The sequence below is a fragment of the Pelmatolapia mariae genome, linkage group LG14, assembly GCF_036321145.2.
Source record: "Pelmatolapia mariae isolate MD_Pm_ZW linkage group LG14, Pm_UMD_F_2, whole genome shotgun sequence".
NCBI lineage: Eukaryota > Metazoa > Chordata > Actinopteri > Cichliformes > Cichlidae > Pelmatolapia > Pelmatolapia mariae.
In genome coordinates this window covers 741,667-748,665 of record NC_086239.1, presented here as the reverse complement: position 1 = coordinate 748,665, position 6,999 = coordinate 741,667, and positions in this window count along the sequence as shown.

Below are 6,999 nucleotides of genomic sequence, written 5' to 3'. Positions count from 1 at the left end.
CCCCATAGTCCTCATACACTGAAACCTACGGATGAGCGTTAAAACCTTCCTTTGATGAGGCATGGTTCGATTTCAAAATTGTGCATCAACAATTGTTGTGTGTCTCAGTTAAAGAGAAAAATGCATCAAAATTTGAAATTCATTTCTTTCTAAGTGAGCAAACTTACAAAGTCAGCAGGGATCTAATAATTATTTCCCCCACTGTAAATGTTCCATTAGAATAATGAAGCACTGTGAGGTGTTTAAAAGATAATGGGGCCTGATCATTTAATATTTTGTATATGACAATGATTTTGAGTTCATTTCTGAATTTGACAGGGAGCCAGTGAAGAGAAGCTAGAATATCAGTATAGTACTTACATGGCAGCATGGATCAACTGAACACTTTTCAGGGAGCGTCTACAGTACACTGACAATAATAATTAAGTTGATCAGCTTAGAGCAATAAATGTATGAACTCGCTTTTCAGCATCATTCTGAGATATTAGAGTTGTAGGGTCTTTACCTCACAATATTAGGAATTGGATTTGTGTTATCTGGCTTCATGGGTAAATAAATCTGGGCATCATGATATATATATGTAGGAGATGTATGTGTGCTATACTGTTTAATGTAAAAATGATTGGTCCCAGCAGAGAATCCTGTCAAATTCCTGAATACTTTATGTGGGTAAAGACGACTCCCAGTTTACATTTGCAAACAGGAATCTGTCAGATAGATATGATTCAAATCACTACAGCTGAATTCTTTTAATACCAAATGTGTGTTCTTATCTCGCAGGAAAATAATGTGGCTAACGGTATCAGGCGCTGAGGATCTAGCAGGACAAGGGCAGAGATATCACCACTGTCAGAGGTGATAGGTGTAGAGCAACAAGCTTCTTCCAGGATAAATGAAAATCTTTTAAGTCAGTGAGATGTCATTTCTTCTCCAGATTATGAGTAATCTGCTTTAAGGCATGTGGTTGTGACTTATACCAGAGATTCAACCACTTTTGATTTAAGGCTTTCATTTTCAGAGGAACAACAGTATCGTAGCATGTAACACTACTGATGGGATAAACAACTTCTATTGGAGTAGAGTTCAGTTAATCCAAAATGCTGCAGCAAGAGTCCTGACAGGGACTAGAAAGAGAGAGCAGATTTCTCCTGTATCGGCTTCCCTTCATTGGCTTCCTGTTAAATCCAGAATTCAAAATCTTGCTCCTCACATACAAGGTCTTAAATAATCAGGCCCCATCTTATCTTAATGACCTTGTAGTACCATATCACCCTATTAGAGCACTTCGCTCTCGCTCTGCAGGCTTACTTGTTGTTCCTAGAGTATTTAAAAGTAGAATGGGAGGCAGAGCCTTCAGTTTTCAGGCCCCTCTTCTGTGGAACCAGCTTCTAGTTTGGATTGAGGAGACAGACACTATCTCTACTTTCAGGATTAGGCTTCAAACTTTCCTTTTTGCTAAAGCATATAGTTAGGGCTGGACCAGGTGACCCTGAATCCTCCCTTAATTATGCTGCAACAGACGTAGGCTGCCGGGGGACTCCCATGATGCACTGGGTGTTTCTTCTTCACTCACTATGTGTTAACAGACCTCTCTGCATTGAATCATATCTGTTATTAATCTCTGTCTCTCTTCCACAGCATGTCTTTATCCTGTCTTCCTTCTCTCTCCCCAACCAATCACAGCAGATGGCCCCGCCCCTCCCTGAGCCTGGTTCTGCTGGAGGTTTCTTCCTGTTAAAAGGGAGTTTTTCCTTCCCACTGTCGCCAAAGTGCTTGATCATAGGGGGTCATATGATTGTTGGATTTATCTCTGTATGTATTATTGTAGGGTCTACCTTACAATATAAAGCACCTTGAGGCGACTGTGGTTGTGATTTGGTGCTGTGTAAATAAAAGTGAGTTTAGGTATTGTGTTGGTGCATGGCATTGAAGATAACAGTGGAGGAATTCATCCTTGATCTTGGTTACAGCACTACATCTAGTGTAAAGACATTTAAAATTCCACACTGCTGCGTAGAATGCAGATAAAAGATTATATGACCCACAAATCTGCTCACTTCCAGGGTCTAAAAGGCAAAGTGCTCAGAAAAGAATATAACGTTCCTGAGAAATGTTGCATTTGAGGTTTCCTCCTTCAACACCAACCCCAGTAAGACTGTTTTACCCAGTGACTTGTCAGTTTACATCACCAGTGAATGTAAATGAAAATCTTCTGCTGGTGCCCATAAAGTGACTGTCGTCTTCTTCATAAATGCTGCACTTTATCGAGAACAGCCGATAAAATGTAAACAAGGCACTTTTTCCATGAAAGAGGGAAACGGACTCTGCCATTCATGTCAGGAATTATTGACACAGTGAATCAATCGTGTTTGTCTCTTGAATCAGCGCCATCTCTTTCATCTTTATGACAGCTTGGCACCACGTACTCAAACTCAGAGTTTGCATGGATTCCAAGACCTTCACAATTATATACATTAAATAATATAATGTGCCATTTAAACACAGGACTGCCTCCATGTAGGTATTCTGTGAAAAGTCACGACTGCTCTATGATCAGTGACTGTTAATAATTATTAATTATTGTTTTTCTTTAATAAAATGTTTCATCTGTGAACAACGTTTGTTGCTGATACACTGTAAAATTAGTTAAGAAAACTAACCTATTCAACAGGGAGTGTGTGGTGCCTGTGGATGTCAAGAGCTCTAATTCACTCTCAAAACAAGTCAGAATAATTGTATACAGCTTTGGGCTGTGGGCCCACGTCCTCATTTTAGGTTTGACAGTGTTTAGTAGATAAAGGTGAATGGCTTAAACATGAATTGAGCTGCGGTTTGGGGAAGGCCTCGAAGGGGACTGGCGACGGCTCCCGGGCCTGGCAGATCCCCGTGTACTAAATAGGAGTGAAGAAGTTAAAGAATTGAGAACAGGGAGGGAGGGAGGGTGGGGCACATAAACGAGAATGAACAGCTTGCAGAACTGGGGGAACCTATGTAGATGACAACCGGAAGGAGCGTGTTTGGAGGCGTGGTCCTGCTCCTGAATACATAATCTCCAACGAAAAGATTCAAAATCGAAACACAGCAAATAATGATCACATGTCTAAATTATGGATTTAAAGGTAACAGTCCCACGGGTTGTTGTGCTTGCCATTGCAGAAGTATTCCATTATTAGTCAAATACAAATTAGTGATAGTACACACAACTATAACCCACTCAAGTCTCCACAGTGTAGAGATTACCACATTTACCTGGCAATTGAAGGGCTGATGGTTTGACTGGGAGGGGGAGACACAAAACCACTTTGGGGTTGTTTCAGAAAGGGCAGCTGCAGCACACTGTAGGAACCAAGTAACAGCTGAAGGTGTCAAGTACAATTATACACAACTGTACAGTCATGCAAATACAAAAGTACACTTTAAATGGTAAGTGGACTGCTTCTTATACAGTATACTCTGTGCAGAGAGTATAAAAGCACTCTTGTGCTTACTATGTAACATTCAAACTGAATGTCCCGAAGGAACGAGGGATAAATAAAGTTCTGTCTATCATATATACTCTCATGGATGCAACTCAGGGTTGGTATCTTGCCCAAAGATATGATGAGTGGTGGATGACCTGCTCTACCTCCTGCACCTTTTTGGGCCTCAGATTTGTTGGCAATCGTTTACGCAAAGCACTCTTGAGGTCCTGCCACAGTATTTCAGTCTGGTTGAGTTCTGGATTTTGACTGGGCCATTGCAACACCTTTGATTCTTTTGTGTTTTTCAGCCCTTCTGTTGTAGATTTGCTGTTGTGCTTGGGATCATTGTTCATTGACTCTAAGGTAATTTGGTATACAGAGAAGTTCATGGTTGACCTAGACCTGTGGCTGCAAAACAAGCTCAAGTAATCACCCTAATCATCCGGTTATTGTGCTCGATGTTGGCATGAGCTGCTGTGTGTGGGCCAAGATGTTGTGCTTGGCATTCGCCTAACTTGTGGTTTGTTCAGATGCAATTTTGCAAAACTATGCTTGTTGTGTTCTTTTTAGGAGAAGAGGCTTTCTCTCGCCAACCCTTCCAAAACGAGCCAGATGACATCAGTCGTTTTCTAATTGTGCTGTCATGAATTTTAGCATTTAGCATGCTGACTGAGGCCTGTGGATTCTGAGACATCGGGTTTGCTGCTGGTTCATTGCCTTGGGATGGATTTGCTGACAAGTGTGTGGAGTGTTTGCCCCCTGTGAATAATCGTTCTTACTGTACGATCAATCAATCAATCAATCAATCTTTATTTATAAAGCACTTTTCATACAAAAAAAATGTAGCACAAAGTGCTTTACATGGTTAAAAGCAGCCCACCCCACCCCGCCCTCCAACTCACTCCCCACACTCTCATTAACATAAACGATCATGGACTAAGGAGCTTGGAAAGAAAAGCGTCTGGACTTCTTGAGTTGCTTGAAGACGTTTCACCTCTCATCTGAGAAGCTTCTTCAGTTCTAAGGGTCAGTGGTGGAGAGTCCCAGATTTAAACCTAGTGGGAGTTTCCCCCCCAAAAGGGGAAAAAGGACCCCCTGATGATCCTCTACCTAATCACATGAGCCAAGGTGCGGTCACAGACCGCAGCCTCCAGGCTGGGCACACAGCAGGAGGGAGGCAAAGAAGCCCCCCAGCCAGGCTGAGAGGACCCAGAGCCCCAGCAGCCACGGTCAGTCACAGCCCCAGTGCAGAGAGCCCCCTCCGAGGAAACACTGGAGATATGACCTAATAAGGATATATACAGGGTTAAAAGATAAAATAAATAAGAACGGGATACAATATAAATATAAATATGAATAGAGTAAGAAGATTAAAAATGAATAAGAATAAAATCAATAAATATTAGGTAAAACCTAAATTAATAATATAAATAGAATAACAGGATAGAATAAATAAGCATAAAATAAATAAACGTTAGGTGAAAGCTAAATTAAAAAGGTGGGTCTTGAGCCTGTTCTTAAAAACATGAACGTTCTCTGCGGCCCTGAGCTCCTCCGGCAGGCTGTTCCACAGTCGAGGACCATACCACTGAAAAGCTGCCTCTCCGTGAGTATGTGTCCTGACTTTAGGGACAATCAAAAGGCCAGTACCAGAGGACCTCAGGGTCCGCGAGGGTTCATATGGTAAAAGCAGATCTGAAAGATAAGAAGGCCCAAGACCATTAAGACATTTAAAAACCAATAAAAGAACTTTAAAATCGATCCTGAAACACACGGGGAGCCAATGCAGCGACTCTAAAACCGGTGTAATGTGGGCCCGCCCTCTGGTCTTCATCAGCACACGAGCTGCAGAGTTTTGTAAAAGTTGTAAAGGTGAAATATTCTTTTTGGGGAGACCAGAGAGCAGGGCATTACAGTAATCAATGCGACTGGTAATAAAAGCATGCATCAGCATCTCCGTGTTGGCCCGAGAGAGAATAGGGCGGACTCTGGCTATATTTTTTAGATGATAAAATCCAATTTTGGTTACATGTTTAATATTTGGGATAAAACCAAGCTCAGAGTCAAGAATAACACCCAGGTTTTTCACTTGTAGTGAAGGACGTAGTGAAAATGCCTGTAATTTAGACAAGAGTTTCTCTCTCTGAGCCTCAGGACCGATGATTAAAACTTCAGTTTTGTCCTGGTTAAGCTGTAAAAAGTTTTCTGCCATCCAAGATCTTATATCTAAAATACAGTTAAAAAGGGCATCCATTGGTCTGGTGTCATCAGGAGACACGGAGATATACAGCTGAGTGTCATCAGCGTAACTGTGGAAGTTCACTCCACGCCTCCTGATGACACCGCCAAGAGGGAGCATATACAAATTAAAAAGTACAGGGCCTAAAACCGACCCTTGAGGCACACCACATGTCATTTTATGGATCTTAGAGGAGCATGTATCCATACTCACCATAAAAGTTCTGTCTGAGAGATAGGAAGTGAACCAGTTGTGTGCAGCACCAGAGAGGCCCACCATGTGTTTCAATCTGTTTAAAAGTATAGCGTGGTCTACTGTATCAAAGGCTGTGCTTAGATCCAGTAGCACCAGGACTGTGAGCTTTTGGGAGTCCCAGTTACATCTAAGATCATTTAAAACCTTTAGGAGAGCGGTCTCTGTGCTGTGGTTCACCCTAAATCCAGACTGAAATATCTCTAGGATCTGTCTATCATTCAGAAAATCATTAATCTGAGTAAAAACAAGTTTTTCTAAAATTTTACTTAAAAATGGTAAGTTGGATACAGGTCTGTAGTTATTAAAATTATTGCAATCCAAATTGCTCTTCTTCAGAAGGGGCCTCACCACCGCCGTTTTAATGGCAGCAGGGAAGACACCCAACTGAAGAGAGCAATTCATCATGTATAAAAGCTCAGCTTCAAAAAATCCATAAAGTGTTTTAAAAAGTGGAGAGGGGATTGGATCTAAAAGACATGTGGTGGGTCTCACTGTGGAGAAAACTTTCTTAAGGTTCTCAGCATTAACCAGGACAAAGCTGTCCAGTGTCTCCTCAGGTACAATCGAGCCCTCAGATGTGTTTAAAATCATATCACGAGAAGATAAAATATCACATCTGATGGAGCTGATTTTTCCCCTGAAGTGGTCTGCAAACTGCTCGCAGAGTGAGTCTGTGGGGCTTCTTTGGGAGCTGTTAAAATCAGGGTTAAATAAGTGATCTATGGTGGAGAAGAGGACCTTGGGATTATTTTTGTTATTACTGATTATTTTGGCGAAGTATGAATTTCTTGAATTCCTTAGTGTATTATTGTAAATTTTAAGTTGCTTGCAAAGTATTTGATGGTTGATTTCATTTTTATTTTTCCTCCATCTCCTTTCTGCTGCCCTGCAATTCCTTTTGAGTTTTTTGACTTCTTCGTTTCTCCAGGGTGATACATGTTTTACGTTAATCTTTTTGGTGGTGAGTGGAGCAACGGAGTCAAGGCTTTTCTTCAGTTTTAGGTTAAAATGATTAAAAATAAAATCACAGGGTGCAGGTAGAAT